The sequence below is a fragment of the Rhineura floridana genome, chromosome 5 (genome assembly GCF_030035675.1).
Source record: "Rhineura floridana isolate rRhiFlo1 chromosome 5, rRhiFlo1.hap2, whole genome shotgun sequence".
Taxonomy (NCBI): Eukaryota; Metazoa; Chordata; class Lepidosauria; order Squamata; family Rhineuridae; genus Rhineura; species Rhineura floridana.
This window is the reverse complement of record NC_084484.1, coordinates 119,987,523-120,006,859: the sequence shown is the minus strand read 5'-3', so window position 1 is coordinate 120,006,859 and position 19,337 is coordinate 119,987,523. Positions and strand designations below refer to the sequence as shown.

The 19,337-nt window shown below is 42.4% G+C and overlaps 1 pseudogene; it reads right to left on the bottom strand.

The window, feature by feature from the left end:
* Positions 1-418: 418 nt before the first annotated feature.
* Positions 419-19,337, bottom strand: part of LOC133386093 (coiled-coil domain-containing protein 85B-like) — a 49,559-nt pseudogene continuing 30,640 nt past the window's right edge.

Genomic DNA, 19,337 nt, shown 5'->3' with positions numbered 1-19,337 from the left:
TTATATTATTATTATAAATTTATTTATACCCTGCCTTTCGGCCAAAGGGCTTCAAGGCAGCTTACAAAGAAAATAAACACAAGTATAAAAATACATCAATAAAAGCAATACAATCTACAAAAATTAAACTAAATAAGAAATAACATTATTTAGGGGAAAAATGTCCAGGAAAGAAACTCAGAATAAATTGCATACATCTACCACTGCTCTGCTGTGGGACTGAGATGGGTACGAGTTTCCCCCGGCATGACATCTTCAGCTGAGTGGGAGAAATAGGAACAGAGGCAAACATAGTGCCCTGTCCAGGTTCTTTGATGCCAGGAGCATGGAGCAAAGGACAGAGAGTCTGCGGGCTAGGGCAGGGCGCACCCATCTTCCCGTGGGGGGGCGAAGGAAGCAAGGCATCCTCCCTGAGGGTTTAGTCGTTGGGGATGCAGGTGGGGTGGAGCTGGTCTGCACTGCCGACACTGCCGGTGCTGGAGCTGCTATCGCTCAGGTCGTGGAGCCCGCAGGGCAGGCTAAGCTCCAAGGAGCCACTGCCGGGGCTGGGCTGGTGTCAGGAGACGCAGAGGTGCATTCCTCCTCGAGGGCCAGGCAGAGCTCCTTCAGCTCCAGGTTGTCCTTGGCCAGGCACTTCTGGAGGCCCTCCAGGTCGGCCAGCTTGTGGAGGCAGGCAGCCACCTTGTCGCACAGCACCTGCGCCGCATAGTGCCCAAAGAGCTGCCAGTGGTGCACCAGGCGCTTGGCCTTGAGCCAGTCCTTGTCAAGGAAGCAGCACAGGTTGCGCAGCTCACAGTTCTCAGCCTGCCGCCACCTGTTAACCGCCTTCAGCTTGCAGATCTCACGGAGGTGCTCCTGCAGCTGCTGGTTGACGCCATCTTGTTCTTTCTGCCGGGCTGGGAGGAATAGGAACAATATCCAGATAATGTCATAAGAATGCAAAATACAGCACAAGGGATGGCATATGAATGTTAAATTATATGCAAAAGTGCCAAACATTTGGCTTACAACACTTGGTGGTCCACAAAAACAGACACAACACTTTGAATATACACAGTGTTCAGTTTGACAACATTGCTCTTTAGAAAAGGAGAATGACATGAAAAGCTTTAAGATATGATTTTCACCTTTAGGAGAATCATATGATGTCCCTTCAGCAACTGTAACACTTTAGGCTGCAGGTGAGGGGCCATGGAGATGTTGCACAACTGAATGTTCCTTGCCATCAGAACTGTGGAATCCTAATTTAATTGAGAAAAGGCTGTAGCCTCTCCCTCTCCCTGCCATGCTAGGTGTCAAGAGCCCTATTCAGATATTCTAACTGTGGGCAAAATCAACATGTGGACTGGGATTCCGGCTGCTATTCGTGCCCTTAACCTCCATGCATTGATCAATTCATTTGTAAAAAGAGCCTGCACATGTGTCAATTGCATGAAGATAGGCAGTACTGTTCACAACAATCAGCAGGTGTGGAGATTGGGGAGAGTGCCTGCCATCATAATCCTGATGCCTTTTCCATATGGTCATTATACCCACAATCAGTGGAGACTTGTCCATTGAGGTTAATGGAGCACTGCCCCACCAACCTCAGTCTGCCCTCATCCAGCCTCCACTTCTTACTTGGCCATCTTCTTACTTACAAACCAGGGGGGTAGTATTGCCTATCAGCTTCCTTCTCCCTAGTCTGTGTTGCCACTTGTAGAACCCAGCAGAGAGGAAGATGGAGACAAAATTAGAATTCGTTGGCTCTGCTTGTCAATGGCTCTGGCTCCACCTACTCTTGGTGTCCCTGTCTTGCACCCTACCAGTCCCAATGGGCACCAGCCACCTCTGCCCACAATATTTGCATCGGGTTTATGTTACACTTTCTTTCATCTCACACTCAGAGTTAAGCATGAGTTATAGAGGGGCAGAATAGCTATTGGAGAAATCTCTTCAGGGTGCTGATATTTCATGTGGGATTGTAGAGGAGACAAACATCTAAGGATTAAAAGTTAATAACATGTTTAATATTTTTGCTGGGCATCAGAATGGTCTTTGGGCATCACACTTACAATGGAAGGAACCATACACAGTCAAATAACTTTACATCTATGAAATGGAGCTTCTGCTCGAGACAGGAGGTATTGCCGTATCTTCTTGAGCAGGCTCAAGAGAAGTGTTAGGGTCTAATAGGCCAGTGTATTAAGTCAGGAAGATTCATGTAATTTACTCCCAAATTAATAAATCACTCCCAAGCAGGTTGAAGAGAGGGGGAGACAAAGTAAGAAGAGTATCCTTTGCAAAGCAAGGCCTGGTTTGCATTATACTGATTCACTACAGATGATAAGTCATCATCATTTGTAAGACAAAATAGTCTTGGTTCAGACATGCAAGACAAAATGAGTCAGTGTGGAGTAATGGTTAGAGTGCCGGACTAGGACTGGGAGACCAGGGTTCCAATCAGTCATGAAAGTGGTTGATCTTGGGCCAGTCACTGTCTCTCAGCCAAACCTACCTCACAGGGTTTTGTGAGGATAAAATGAAAAGGGGGTAGAGATGGATGCGAATTTTGATTCAGTTCAACCCAAATTGATCAAATTCACTTTCTGAAACAATATGAGAACTGAAAAACAGCCATCCTTCGAAATTCACACTTATTCATATTTTGTGATGCAGTTCACCAACCAATGTTTACAAAAATGCACACATTCGGGAAAAGTATGCATAAAAATGAATTTATAAGTGAAAATAACATGCAACAATGCATTATATGAAGATAAATGGCTTGCAAATATGTGTACATTAGTCAAAACTCCCTACAAAATGTATTTTTGAGGAGAAATTTGCATTTAAATGCTGGAGAATTTTCATGAGGATTTTTTTTTAAAAAAAAGTCTCAAATTGCTGCAGAAATGTGGAGAACTAAATTTATGATTGGAAAAATGAGAAACTGAGAGAACTGAAATTGACAGGTCTTTCTGTCCCTGGGAGGGGGAGAACCATGTGTGCCACCTTGAGCTCCTTGGAGGAAAGGTGGGATATAAATGTACTAAATAAATAAACATTTCACATCTTCTGTGAGGAAAAGGGGACATGGACTGATGTGCAGTTAGGAACCAGAGGTCCGAACTGCTTCAGTTCCAGCCTCAGTCCTAGTTGCTTAGGTCCACATTAGGCACTACTGGGTATTCTTTTTTACTAGCACATTTCAACCATCCCTTTACTGTGATACTGAGGACTCTGCTCCTCATTTTGTAGTCATATCCCCATGATGTGATCCTATGTATTCTGTTCGCTATTTCTGTCACATTCATGTCAGCTAGCTCCCAAACGTGTAGTGTGAGATGGACTTTCAACATGCAAGCTTGTTTGCCAGGTGGATTTTCCCTAGCTCTAATTATAATGAAATATAGCTGTGCAGTCTGGTCATGAACGTGCACTTGTAAGCAGAAATAAATCTGCTTAAGTAGCTTATTTTAAAGGATGCTTGTGTTCTTCAAAGTATACACTTGCTGCAGAGAGAAAAAGGAGCAAGTTTTGCAGTTTAGTGGAAAAACCTCAAGCCAACAATACTTCTGCCACGAAAGATGCTGCAGGGAATCATGGGTAATTTCTACTCATTTGTCTAAGAGAGGAAATTGATTATTTATCCTTCAAAGTAAATGCCCGTAGGGACAGAAAGTTGCAGTGTCTGAAAGGCATGCTCATTTTAACTATGCTGTTATTTTGTGAAAAAAGTAGTTGTTGATTCCCACCCATAACTTGTCAAGTGTGTCCATCTGTGAAGTTTCAACCCAGAATGAAGAACCTCAGGAGATGTTCAAATAGGTAAGTGGCTAATACCATAAAAAAACATATTACTTGATATATTATTTCTGCACTTGGCACTTAGATATTACCTTGACAAAATAACGTTTTGCCCCAGACTTTAATATTCTATGTTTTAGCATATTGGCTTTTTTCACCTGGATTCTCCAAGAAGCTGGGCACTTGATTTCATCTTAATTTATAACCTTTCCTTGGCTAAGAGCGGATAAAAGTTAATTTCAAGACTGGTAAGCGAGAAGGTGGTTAGACAGGCAAAATGTGTCTAGATTTTCAAGAGACAGCTGGACAGCCACCTGTCAGGTATACTTTAAGTTGGATTCCTGCATTGACGAGGGGGTTGGACTCGATGACCTTATATGCCCCTTCTAACTCTACTATTCTAGGATCATCCAGGCTTAATTTGTACCCAATCAAAAAATTGCTCAGAGCAATCTTGCCAGATTATCAGTTTGTAATCCACACTAGCAATCTCCAAAATGTTTGTTTTATTGTTGTTGTTGTTCAGAAACCTTGCACCAAGCGAGAGAGGGACGAGGAACAACTCTAGACTTCTCCTAGATCTCTATTCTTTCTCTTAGCCTTTGGCCTTCCCACTGTTGTTGGAGTCTAACTCCTATGAGATTCAGCTGGCAAGGCCAATGATCACTGTTGATGTGAGTTGGAATCCAGCAATATCTGAAGGACCACAGGTTCCTCATTCCTGTCCTAGGCTACAGTGATGAAAGACTATAATGCTTCTTCCACCAAACATGATTCTTCTTCCTACTTCCAATCCTTCCAACCCATCCCCATCTCTCTCTCACACACACACAAAAGCTGAATCTCTCAGCTTTTTTCAGTCTAATCCATCTGCTGGGGAGTCAAAGCTTTATTTATTTATTTTTATTCCTGTTTAGGTCAGTTGCAATTGAAGCTGTTCAAAGATTTACTAATTGGCTGGAGGCACATTTTATTTTATAAGATTTCTTACCCACTCTTCTTCACAAAATCCCAGACTGTCTTACAACGATATACTCATACAATTAAAAACAAGTAAAACAGTTACAAGTGAAAGCAGCACAGTAGAGTGTTGGACTAGGGCCTGGGAGACCAGGGTTCAAATCTTCACTCAGCCATGAAGCTTGCTGGATGACCTTGGGCTTGACACAGACTCTCAGCATAAACTACAAGGTTGTTGTGATGACAAAATGGTGAGAAGGGGATATCCATGTACACCACTCTGAGCTCCTTGGAGGAAAGGTGGGATATAAATATAATAAATGAATAAATAAATATAGGTTAACAAAAACAAAAGAAGTGGGTAGCCCCAAAATAACGGCGAAATACCAGGTAAAGAGGTGGATCTTCAGCATATGGTGACAGCTGTACAATGAAGATGCTAGATACATCTCTGTGGGGAGAGAGTTTTCCTATTTAGGAGATGCCACAGAGAAAGCCCTGTCCCAGGCCTCCATTGCCCACACCTTCTGAAGGTGGCAGAACTACCACAAGAGACAGCAAATATCATGTTATAATAATTTCTTACACAGCAGGGCAGGGCAAGTTAATGGGTCTAAACATTTTAACCTATTACAGCTAAGAGTCAGCAACAAGGGCCATGGAGCCTTCACCTTGAAATGTTGATTCTCTTTGCAGCTGAAGAGGCATGACAAGGTGAAGTGTGGGTAAAACAAGGGCCACATCTATTTAGATAAAGCCAATTAAATAAATGATTATTCAAAAATAATCTGCAGAGTGATTTTGTAGGATTTAGCTCTCAAACAAATAATTGGGTAAGGACACCTTGCCATGTGAAAGGGGGTGGTTCAAGCCCATTCCCCTTCCACCAGCCCCAACCCCACAGGGTTAAGAAGGCCATCCTGATCCATCCCCTCCCAGTGAGTGTTACAAGTTAGCCCCAAAGGTGAGCCTTTCCCTGTCAATAGGCTTCACCAAGCCAGAAGACAAGTCTCAGGTCCCGCTCTTCATCTTAAAGGGTGCCTAAGGGTGCCCATCAAGCCCTACCCTATGAAATTCCCACACATATCCACCAACGTGACCAATTAACCTAATTACAGTATTGACTACTTGGCAAAGAGCAACAAAACAGCCAAATTCCAATTAAACAAATTAGCCTAATAAAACAAGTCAATCAGCCAAATTGAAAGAAGCACAGGATAGGCAAAAAACTTGTCAGCAAACAAAGGCCAACAAGCTAAAAATTCCTTCCCGGCTTCATATGGAACTAGTAAAAACACATACTGCCCTGAGGGGGGGTGCTGTACAAGACTGGGAAAAGGCCTAGGAGGGGAGGAGCAGGGCTTAAATAGTAGCGCCCTACCCCACCCCAGTGCAGCACTGCATGTGTAGCCATGCTCGTTCTTCCTTGACACAGCTGGAAAGCCCCGCCACTGCTGAAGTCCTGAAGGCCTGCCATCAAGGCGGGAATTTTATGGAATCAAATTTGAAATATCTCTTTATTGGGTTGATTTGATACCTACCCATGTTGAAAATGAAATGTGATGTGTAACTCCACATCATCATAACTCTAGCCAGTCCACCAATGGCCTCTCTCTTATCACAAATCACTCCCACAGAAGTGGGAGAAATGTCAGTTGGCTTCAAATTTAAAGGTAAACCTACCTAATCTGCATTTTCCAAACAGTGCACCAACCAAAACACAGCCATCCTTTGAAATTCACACTACGCCACATTTTGCATTGCAGTTCTCCAGCCAAGTAATGTGTACAAAAATATTAGTGAAAATATACCATACCAGAATGCATTATATTAGGGAAACATTTGTGCAAAAATATGTGTCTTAAGCAGAACTGCATGCAAAATTTGTATATTAGGAGAAATTCACACTAAAATGCTGATGAATTTTCATGAGGACTTTTTAATTATTATTATTATCATCATTTATTTATATAGTGCCATCAAACAAAAACCACTCCCTGCCATAAAGGCATACAATCTAAATAAAATAAGGACAACAAAGGGAGGATATATATTTTTAAAAATCAAAAAGACCCTAAACCGACGTTCCAAAAGCTTTCGAAAAAATGAAGTTTTTTTTTAAATAAAAAAAACACCACAAACTGCTATGGAAATGTGGACAACTGAACTTCAGATTGGTAAAATTGGAAGCTGAGAGAAACCAAAATGGACAGATTCAAACATCCTTTTATGCTTACACAGAAACTCCTCAGGCATTATGTAAGCATTAGGTTTCCACATGAGGTGAGGGAGCATGAAAGAGCATGCTAGCCCCATTCAGCTAACCGCTGAGATCCAAAGAAATGTCACATTTATTTAAGGATGAAATCATCTTTTGTCTGGGAGGCTGCTGATGAAATGCCAGAAGTGCATTCAGTTTGTCCAGCATGCACATTTTAGTACTTTGGATCCCGGATTGTAATATCTGCATTGGGATATGATTGTTGAACCCAAAACTGTGGGGTTACAATGTACGAATGCCGAATCTTGAGAAATTTACAATCATCATTGTACAGAGATGGTTAATTTCTCATGAGTCTAATGCTGAGTAGCAGATGCTGCCTTTGCAGGAACACATGGGAAAGGGTCCATCAGATGGTGAAATAGCAAGTATTTTTGAGACAGTTCCAAAAATACAACTGAAAAGCAGAACCCATCCTACAGTCCACCTGCTAGATGTAGAATTAGGGAATTGTTTGCATTTCTGTTGTAACTAAATGCTTTTATATGTAGATAATGAGCTTTTAGGGAAACTTGAGCAATGGCAAATGTTTTTGGATGAAATTATTTCAGATCTGTATACTCTTCCACAAAGTCTTTCAAAACAATATGGGGGGGGGGACTAAAACAAGATGAGCAACTGCTTTTCTGGGCATGAAACACAAAGCAGACATATTTTCTTCTCTCCCCCTCCCTCTGTTCCCCTTTGCCACTACTCCATGATATGCTGCTTCAGTAATTAAATCAAGAAGTTGTTTAAAAGTAGGAAGCACACAATTTGATGACTGTGCAGAGCAACAGATGGGCAACCTGCTGCCCACGGGCCACATGCAAGACCCAACCTCATTTTGTGTGTACCCCCAATGCTGTCCCATTCTTCCACATGACCAGAGTTCCTTCATTTCTCTTTGGGGGCACAGGAAGCTGTCATATAGTTATGACATCTAGCTAACTATGATGATCAGTGGCTCTCTAGGATTTCAGACAGCGGTCTCTCCAAGCCCTATCTAGAGATTCCAGGGATTGAACCTGTGTGCATAACAGATGCTCTGCCACTGAGCTATTGTCCTTTTTTTGTGTCTCCAAGTACAAAGTACAAGTAGTGTGTGTAGCACCCTAAAGGCAGAAAAGAATTACTTTCCCTTGGTTTCCAGAATGGTAGCTTTATTGTCTACCAGCTGTATTGGTTTGTTGAACAACAACAAAAATCCTCTGTGCACTTATTTGAGGGTAACCCAATCAAACCTAGCACAGCTTCATCCTGAGTACTCTTGACTAAGATTGGGAATTCTAATATGAGGTAGCCATGATGAAAATTGAAGCAGGTGGTCTTTTTCCCCAGTATAATTAATGTCTCTGTCTCTTCTCACAGGCTCTGATTCTGCCCACCACCAACCTTCAGTCCTCTACAGACCATACCTGTCGGATGCTGATTATGCCAAGCTGGAGCTCCCATAACCTCACCACTGTCTCACCCCATTCCAGTGAGTGGTAGCACTGCTGCTACTGGGAATCAGTACTGCCTTTCCACATACACACCCATGTGCCACTGCTAGTCAAATGGCATTGGCATCTGTTGTTCCAAGAAAAAGCTTTTTTAAAAAAACAAAAACAAAATCTTCACTGAGTACCTCTTAGCTCTTTGACACACTCTAGATCCTGCCCCCAAAATGTTGATTTATTTTGCTACCAAGATTAATAATCCTCATTAACAGTCTATGAGACCCTAACTATGAACAGGTTCATAAATCTGGATGAAATTCCTCTTTGTGTGTGGGAGGAGGAACCAGCTCTTGATTATGGAGAATGAAGCAGGAGAGCTTTTACTGAAACCCACAAGTTCCAACCACTGATTCTTCCCACTTTTAGCCAATCCATGGCTCCCTTTAGCTTTCTAAACTCTCTCTCATAACAGGCAAAGGAGCCAGGCCCCTTCTGCCCCCTCCCTGTAATTTGAGCACTAGGAGGAACAACTGAACATGTATCCTCCCCATGCACATAACGTGATATGTGAGCCATGCACAATGTACATAATAGCCATCCATAGAGGCCTGATAATAAGCACAATCTTTTCTTCTGTTTTGTGAGAGGGAACAACTCCATTTGGCCAAGTTCTGTCTAGCACTCCATGTGTAATACGCTGGCCACACATTACTGGCAGCTGCTCTGCCACTTCAGAGGTGTCTTTGGCCAGGTGAATGTGTGATCTGGCTCTATGTGTCATCCTTGGCCAAAGCACTGCTTTAGATAAACATATTTGGTCTCGCTGAAGAGAAATGACTCAATTTGTCTGGTTTTTATCTTAAAGCAGGCCACCCATGACAGGCCTTAATAAATTATGCATGAAATTGATTTAATCTCTGTTGGAAACATAATTTGTTTTGTAGAAAGTCCTGTGCGTTGTTTAGTCACACATTCATTGCAGGCACTGGCTTCTGGGTCGAATTCTAGACATAACATGTTTTAGAAACTTTTTCAAGCCTTCCCACCCACTCACCAATACTTCCCATTTTCTGACTGAAACTATTAAACAAGCTAAAATCCTGTCATTAAAATGGAGGCTGTGACTCATGCCATCGTCCAGCCATCATAGACCGTGATTGAAAATGTGCAGGAGACAGCAAGATAGGTAGCTAGGTATTTCTGTGAAGCTTCAGCTCCTGTGGCTGATAAATCTAGCTATTTTAAAAACAGCTTAGCAGTAACCATCTACACTAGAGCCTTTTACTGCTACTAAACCACTGTTGTGCTGCAAGTATTTGGAAAAGCAGTTATTTCTGGCAAATTTCCCCCAGTAAAAAGGGGCTGATCCTATGCTGTACATATGGTCCTATGCAGTGAGGGCTGGTGGTTCCAATGTCAGCGGAGCAGTGAATCCACTCCGGATTTTAGTCTGAACTTTCAAGAAGCTCTCCAAGGTGCTTTCAGTTTGGACTAAAACCCAGAGCAGATTCACTGCCCTTCTGACATCAGAGCCACCAGCCTCCATTGGCCCTATGTCTTCCTGTTCTTTTTCATAAGTCATGAGTACAATTAGCCCTCTTTGGTGATCAGCTGCAGGTTTGCCTTTCAAAATTTGATTTTTTTCATAAGACTATAATCAGCTGAACAGCAGTGCCTACAAACCCTGCTTTGCTGTGTGTTTGCCTTCCCCACACCTGATGTCATATATAATGTCAGGTATGGGGGGGGCATGGTTTAACAAAAATGGTCTTGCAGGCCAAATTAGATTCCCCACCACTGCTGGAGTGGTATACCAGCATTAATGTGGTTCCACTGATTTCTAATGTGAAATTAACATGCATGGTGGAGGGAGAGGAATAACACTGAGAATGTCTCCATTTCAGCTGCCTCTGCCATTTTACTGTGCATGCAGCTGAAATTGTTATAGGGGAGTGTTCTCTGGCTGCCAAGAAAACCAGAGCTGTTCCTGGCCACAGTGAAACACAGGAATACTGTAATACTATAGATGTGCTCAGATAATGGTGACCAAGGGTCTCCACAGGGAGGGTGCAAGAGGAGTGCTCCCCCCAAAAAAATTCTAAATATAAGAGTGGGTAGAGTGGGTTGCCAATGGCCTGTAGGAACAATTCATAGATGTCCCCCCCCCGGGAAATATTTCTGTGGAGACTCCTGATTGTGACAGAAAATCCAGAAGGCACTTGCAAGGTGTAATGATCTCAGGTATGGAAGCAGAAAGTACTGGGTGGAATGGCCAGGGAGACCTGGAATGGTAGTTAGCCCATCACCAACACATCTTACTGTAGGTAGCAGAATAGTTATAGGTCTGGCTAATCTGAGTGGATTTGGGCTTCAGGTGGAGACAGCCCTGGATTGCCCCAGGTCGAGTTGGGCCTCCCAGAGCACGGAAACAGACACACACATTCAAAATGAGCAGTATTAAAGCCTCTGCTCACCAGCTGGTGAGTGGAGGGTTCAAAACTGCTAGAGGCTTTAGATTGGATCAGGGAACTGTGCACAGCACTACTATAAATTAGCTACACAGGGAAGTGAATGCAGTCCGATCTCATCTGTAATTGAAAAATTGTGACAAACAAACTTCAGGAAAGAATGAAATAATTGCAGAGAAAAACACTCCACGTTAGGATCTGTGAACATTTTCTGGAAGGGTACTGAGTAAAAAGTGAGTGATCAAACAGTGGCAATTCCAGATTAAATTATCATTGTGGATACCCTGCCCCCAGTTCATCAGTCCAAACAGAATGTTACTAAAACTTCAAAGGAAGTTTCAGCTTTTGTCCTCTATATGTGCATATTTATACTCTACTCTCGAAATCAAGTATGGAACACCCAGGATGGAAATTTCTGCCAGAGTAGGAAAGAGTATATCCTTGTGACTCTCTGTGCGGGCAGAAAAAAAGTGGGGGTTCACAATGGCCACTCCTCCAACACCTTCCCCAAAGCCAAGCAGCCATTAATTATTGCACACAAGGAATGTCAGCAACTTTATCTGGCATACAGGTGCTAGCCACATGATGGCTCCGGAAGAAAGGAGGAAACTGAATATGTTGGGGGCAGGAGAAGTAGGAGATCTGCCCTACTCACTATTTTTTCATCTACTTATTTTTTATTCTGAGCAGTGCCTATCCAAGGCAGCTTATAAGAAGATAACCACAAAACATCAATAAAAGAAAAATGCAGAAGCATCCATCTCCCCTTCCAGTGCACAATTTGTCCCTATGCCAGCCTGCTACCATGTTACATGACCTCCTGGGGCATCTTGGGAGTTGAGAAGCAGCAGCTGCTAAGTCTGCTGGCTCTTATGGTGCTGGCAGAAAAGGAAGAATGTGCATCTGGTTGCCACTGTGTTCCAAGTGTATATTGGCATGTAGCCATTTCTGGCTGTCAATGGGAATATCAGAAGTGCACCCTACATTTGTTTTACTGCAACTAAAGTGAAGAACAGGTGTTAAACTAGATGTGTAGAGCAGGTGTGGGGAACCTTTGGTTCTCCAGATGTTGCTGAAATACCACTCCCATCAGCCCCACTGAGCATGGTCAGTGGCCAGAGATGATATTTATTTATATTATTTCAATTTATATACCGCCCTTAGCAAAATAGCTCTCAGGGCGGTGAACAAACAAGATAAAATACAATATATCATAATAAAAATACAAAAACATATACAAACAAACAACAAAAAGCACAGCAAAAACAAAATAAATACTACAAAAATTAAAAATACAGATTAAAAGATTAAAAAAGATTAAGAAGATTAAAATGCCTGGGAGCATAAAAAGGTCTTTACCTGGCGCCGAAAAGATGGAAGTGTAGGCGCCAGGCGTACCTCTTCGGGGAGGCTGTTCCACAACTCAGGGGCCACCACAGAAAAGGCCCTAGATCTCGTAACCACCCTCCGGGCTTCCCGATGGGTTGGTACCCGGAGGAGGGCCTTAGATTCTGAACGAAGTGAGCGGGTAGGTTCATAGCGAGAGAGGCGTTCCACAAGGTATTGAGGTCCCACGCCGTGTAAGGCTTTATAGGTCAAGACCAGCACCTTGAATCTCGCCCAGAAGCAAATAGGAAGCCAGTGCAGACGCGCCAGGACAGGTGTTATATGCGAAGACCGACTGGTCCTCGTCAATAATCTGGCAGCTGTATAGGAGTTGTAGTTCAGCAGCATCTGAAGGGCTAAAGGTTTTCCACACCTGGTGTAGAGCATGTCTGTATATGTTAAACACATGTTTACTTCCTTCACATGTAAAGCAAGGGTGGGAAGGTCCACTTGTTACACATACAGGAATGTGTGGAGAAGTTAAACAACTTTGTCCCCAGCTTTGTCACACTGTACTCCACTGTTTTGAGCAGCTCTCCTACTGCAGTGGGGAAGTAAACTTGGCAGGGAGGAAATGATGGTTAATCCTTTTTAACCCAGAGGTCACATTCACTCTTGGACCACATACCAGCAGTGGGTGTGGTCACCACACACTATTGCATTCACAGCACACTCACACACACAAAGCCCCTCTTCAGCATCAGCTAGGTAATCTGAGGTGGGGGTAGGTTTCGCTGTCCTCAAACGTGCTCCTTTTGCTGTAAATAGTCGGAGCAGTTACCACCACCACTTTGTGTGTGAATGAGGCTAACACATGTTTGCCATACACATTGCTCTTGAAATGACATATAGGGAGTGATTTGTAATATGTGGGGCATCTAACAAACAAGCTGTGCCTATGTCTGGACCACAGATGAACATGGTGATCCATGGAGATGGGCCTGCTTTAACTCCTTTTCTTTCCAATTATACCAGCACTTTTGTACCACAGGGCTGGCTCTGTGAAGCCCTGTCAAGCTCCAGCCTTCCACCTCTTCTTGATCAGACCAAAAGGTCAGCATCTTGTTCTCACAGTGGCCATCTAGGTGACTATGGGAAGCCCAGAAGAAGGTCATGAGCCCAACAGCACTGCCTCTCACTTGTGCTCCCCAGCAATGTTACTAAGAAGCATAATGGCACTGATACCAGAAACAATGAATAGTTGTCACCCTGGGCTCCTTCTGGGAGGAAAGGTGGGATCTATCTATCTATCTGTCTGTCTGTCCATCTGTCCGTCCGTCCATCCGTCCGTCTGTCTAAACAAACAAACAAACAAACAAACAGTCATTCATAGCCTTATCTTCCATGAATTTGTCTGTTCCTCTTTTAAAGTTGGTGGCCATCACTGCCTTCTCTAGGAACGATTCCATAGCTTAACTTTGCACTGTGTGAAGAAGTACTTTCTTTTATTCACTCTTAGTCTTCCAGCATTCAGCTTCATTGGATGTCCACAGATTCTATTGTTATGAGAGAGCGAGAAAAACCTCTCTATGCACTATCTCCATGCCATGCATAATTTTATATACCTCTGTCATATCCCCTCTTACTTGCCTTTTCTCTAAACTACCCCCCTTACTTCACCCATAATCCTCAGGGGCTGCTGCCCACTGGCCTTCATCTAAGTTATATCAGAAAGAGACAGAGAGTTTAAATTTCACTGTCTTCTTCTTTGAGAGCTTTTGTCTCTCTCTGCCCATTCTTGCTGTTGTCCCAACCTCATGTTTGCACTAGTGCTGATTGTGCCATGAGGGCTGGCATGTATTCTCCAACTGAAGGCCTGGTGATGGAGTGGCATGGCACTCTCTCAAGTATTCAGAAGAAGAGTGGAAGAGCTGTGAGTCCTTGACATGGCAATGCCTTCCTACAGTCCAGTTATGAGATCCTGACATACAGTGGTGTCAAGGCACCAGTAGTATCTGGTGCCCATTGGGACTGGTAGATCAGAAGTCAGGGAGCCCAACAGTAGGTGGAGCCAGAGCCAATGGCAGGCAGAGTTAACTAACAGTTTTGTCACCACCCTCCTTCCTGGTGAGTTCCATCACCGCAGCACTGAAACTAAGTTGGAGGAAGCTGATACCCTCTGGATTGGATATAAGGAAGACGGCAGGTGGGTGCCAGCTGAGGAAGAGTGAGGTTGGTGGGGCAGTGCCCCATTTGTCCTAATGGGCCAGCCTCCACAGCAGGGAACCATTAGAACATGATAAGTAATCACCCTATATCACATTGCTTTCGCTGAAGTCAGGGATATGAATATTATACAATAAAGTTGCCCAGAATAACTTATTTGCCACTATAGCATAATAGTTTTGTTGTTTGAGTTTTTAAACAATGTTATTGCCCTCTAATAGTTTTCCTTTAAATATATTTGAGCAATAAATATTTCCTACTGCAAAGCTATCACTACCTCAAAAGAAAAAAATAGTATGAGACACACAGTAAATGAAAATGAAAAAGTCAGTAATACTGGTCATCAAATGAACACTCAGGGAATTCTATGAGAAATTAAATTGGTTTGATTATAATTACCAGGAGACTTCATGTTTGTATAGATATTTTGGGAGTGGTGGGAGGATAGAAGAACTGCTTATATACATAAGTGGAAAAATAGAAAATGAATTTTCATCTATCCTGAAATGCAATAAGCAAAATGTGCAAGAAAGTATCCTGTGAGCAATATTATTTGACAAGAGAGTCTAATGCAAATCCTTCTAAAGAACAGACCAACAATATAAAAAACATTTTAAAGAAAACCTCAAGTGCTAGAGCCATCAGCAAGCCTCCTGTTGTAACATTAAGCCAGCCTCCTAATTTGCGCAGACTGTTAGTGAGAGCTGTGCTTAAGCCACCTATCACCAATCCTGGGTCTCATATTACATCAAACAAAACATCACCTGCAGGTCCTGCAATATAATTTATGTCATTGAATGCAAAAGACCAGGATGTCATATCCAATACGTAAGAAAAACCACAACTGACCTACACACATGCTTCAGAAACCACAAATCGGCAATCTTAACCAAAAAAAGTGGAGCAACCAGTTGCAAAACATTTCAGCATTGAGGGTCACAGCCTGTTGCACTTTTCTATAACAGCGATAGAGATGCCAGCAGATCCAGCGGCATTGACTAAAAGGGAGAACTTGTGGATATACTCTCTGGACACATTGGCACCACATGGCCTGAACTTGGAGGACAGTACCGCCACTACTTAGCTTCTGCAAATGACGCATTCGGAGCATTCCATCCTCAAAGCTCTATAACTGCCACCTTGGTAACAGCATTTGTATGTTGGCAGCTGATGAAGGCGGAAGCTGAAACGTTTTGTTAATACAATAAAAAAAACTCTGTTTTGTTAAATCACAATTACGTACATGTATTTTTAGGTGATGTTCACAGAAACAAAACAATTTTTTTTTAAGTAATGGGAAATCCATCATCATCATTTTCTATCACTAAAGTAGTCATAGTATGGGTATCCCAATGAACTTCTTTAGGAAAAGTGACGATCTATGAATTTTTTCACATACATTGTGTATATGTGAAGCACAAATTTGGCTATTTTCCATGGCCTTACATAGCAAGCCCCATTTAATATATGTCAAGAGGGCTTTGCTTTGCATTGGAGTTAAAGACTGGCCGTCCCAGGGCCAAATACAGTAGAAAGAAGCTAATTATTCCAATGGCTGAGCAAAATGCTTCTCCCTGACTTGGCTTCCTAGACTCACAGTTATATTCCTCAGAATGGTGATCTTTTCCATGAGAAACGTATGCAATAAGAAAATTCCCCAAATTGGTGGTACGCAACCATGTACAACCACATAAGCAACCATTATCAGCTTTTGTATAAGCTAGAAATGATTGGGAAGGTATATAGTTAGTGTTTTACCTCACTTCCCTCCTCTTGGAATAGTTCTTTGCATTTGCACATACAAACTGCAGAAAAGCAATCCTGACAAGATTGTACATCTGACCGCAAAAAGATTTTAATGATGCACATATGTGCTCCTGTGCATTGGTAATCTTGATACAACTGTGCATATACTCAACATTGTAATAATAATAATAATAATAATAATAATAATAATAATAATAATAATAAAGTAAAACTAGTGCATCACCCTTATTAGACACATTACTGCTGTTGCCCACTGGTAATTCTGCTCTAAAGTACAAACAGTATTTTGTGCATGTAACATGTCAATCTGATTCTAATTGTCTCAGGTACATCTGAAGCTAATGCAAGAATGAACACTTTCAATATACTTCCCAGGCTTTCAGTATATTCCCTTCCCCCTAAAGGCTCAGACTTGTGATGGTTCATTCACACATGCAGGCCACACTTGGTGCCGTGTTTACTAAAATTGCTTCAGATATGTATTTACATCATTGGATGACTGGTGATAACGTGCAAATATGAATGGACCGCTTTAATATAATATCAACGATTGAACTTTTTGATCATTATAAACACCACAGGTTGTATCCAATAGTGGTTTTGCACTAGGAGAACCCACTTCCACTTTCACAAGGAGAGGAACCCGATTTTCCATGCTTTCCTCATACCTCAAAAGCTGCTCCTGAAGATTGGGGACTCTGGAACAGTAAGGGATATTGTCACAGGGCTGCAGGAGGTAGGGTGATGAGCAAAAATTTGCTATCCTGCCTTGTATGTAGAAGTTCTTTCTGCTAATGTAAATCCATGTTTGATACAATGGAATGCTTTTCAGTGTTGTCAGTCACAATACATGCATTTAGTCTATGACCTTTGGTCTATGATGTCCATTTCTCTCTTGCAAACAATCACATGATGCAGCTGCATCTTGGATAAAGAACATATATTTGCGGATCCACCCAAAAGCACTGAGTCTCCAAGATCTTCCCAGGTAGACATCTCCTTAACCTACATGCTTACTTCTGCAATGCCCCACCTTTCTGCTTAAGGAATATTGTGTTCTGGATAGCAATGGTTGATCAATGTCACCATTTGATAGGTGGGTGGCTCCACTCCTGCCTCACAGTGGCTGTATTTGGCCTCTTGGATCCTTTCTAACAATATGACAATGATTTATAGGGACATCAGGGTTTGTTCCTGAAAACAGACTAATTGCATTGTCCAATAGTTCATTTGTCAAAAACAAAACAAAACAAAAAACCATTAGCAGTCACTTCCAATTGCCTGTTCCTTTTGTTTTATCCCCTGCTGCTCTTAATAGTCTTAAAATTAAACCTCACAAGTGAAGATCAGCTAATAATATTATCAATATATAATGTGTGCATTTATTTCCATATGGCTTATACTGCTGTTTATGCTGGTAACAGGCACAGCCACTGATTTTATTGGCTCTTTGTTACTCCTCCGGAATTCTGGCATTTTACTCTGTATACTTCTGTATCTCTTTCTTAAATCAGGGAGTTGTGAAAAATGATGATGTTACTGTTATTGTTCCCAGGCATCACACTGTGTCTGAGCCCAATCTTTGCCCTTTCTCCAAAGCACAACTTGCAGAGGTAGCTGTTTTCAATGTCAGCCTCCATTTCTCCCTATGTTTTTTTCTTCTTCTTCTCGATGACAAAATTATCTTTATCTTCCTTGGCTTGTCTGAAAATCCAGAGTGATGTCACTAGAACCCTGGGGGTTGTTATGCAGTGGCGGCAGCAGCAGGAAACGACTGTGGAAGGCAAGGCAGAATTTTGAGCTGTGCTTGGCTTTGTAATAGCAGCTTCCTCCTTCTGGATTTGTCCATTTTGATTTTGCAGTTCAGTCGGCAATGGCATGTGCTGTTTGCCTCCTGTCTGTTTTGTAAAAGGAAAGGAGTCATTTTCTCTTTCAAGTGACACATTTGCAAAAAGGAACCTCTCCAAAGTTTCTATAATGTTTGACACAAAAACTGCATTCTTTCCTTGGATGGAATAGCCATTGAGGATTGCATGATTTGGGGGATATTCCAAGAGCTTTGGATAACTTCAATAAAGCAGGCATGGGGAGCATGTAACCCAGGGTGGAGAACCTCAGGACTGGGGGCTGGAAGTAGCCCTCCAGGCCTCTCTGTATGGCCCTTGGATCTGTCCCCAAGCCGCACCTCTCCCCAGGTCACACCCCTCAGTGTCCTTGCTTTACACTCTACTTGAGGGTTTTAGCCCAGCTGGAATGTGGCCTTCAACTCGTATAATGACTCTGGTTTGCCTGGATGGAAGATAGAAAGGGATGTGTGAGTGTGTGTAGAAACTCACCTATCATACAAAGGCAACATTTACATTCAGCGCTCAACTCACTTTTGCCTCTGGCCCCACCCACCACTTGCCAAAACGTGGCTGTCGGGCTGAATAACAACAACAATATTTATTTTTGTTGTCCACCTCTCACCTGGAATGCAGGTCCCAAGGGGGATTACATAGATTTAAAAATACAAATACATAAAACCATTCCGAAATATAAAAATACAGAAGCATACAAAGATCCGTACATAAACAAAACTATAATTTATTTATTTATTTATTTATTTATTTATTGCACTTGTATACCGCCCCATAGCTGAAGCTCTCTGGGCGGTTTACAGCATCAAAAACATTAAAACAAATATACAATTTAAAACACATATTTTAAAAAACAATTTAAAATACATTATCAAAATTTAAAACAATATAAAAACAATTTAAAACACATGCTAAAATGCCTGGGAGAAGAGGAAAGTCTTGACCTGGCGCCGGAAAAATAACAGTGTTGGCTCCAGGCGCACCTCATCAGTAAGGTCATTCCATAATTTGGGGGCCACCACTGAGAAGGCCCTCTCCCTTGTTGCCACCCTCTGAGCTTCCCTTGGAGTACGCACCCAGAGGAGGGCCTTTGATCTTGACCGGAGTGTAGGGGTGGGTTCGTATTGGGAGAGGCATTCCATCAGGTATTGTGGTCCCAAGCCGTGTAAGGCTTTATAGGTCAAAACCAGCACCTTGAATTGAGCTCGGAAACATACAGGCAGCCAATGCAAGCAGGCCA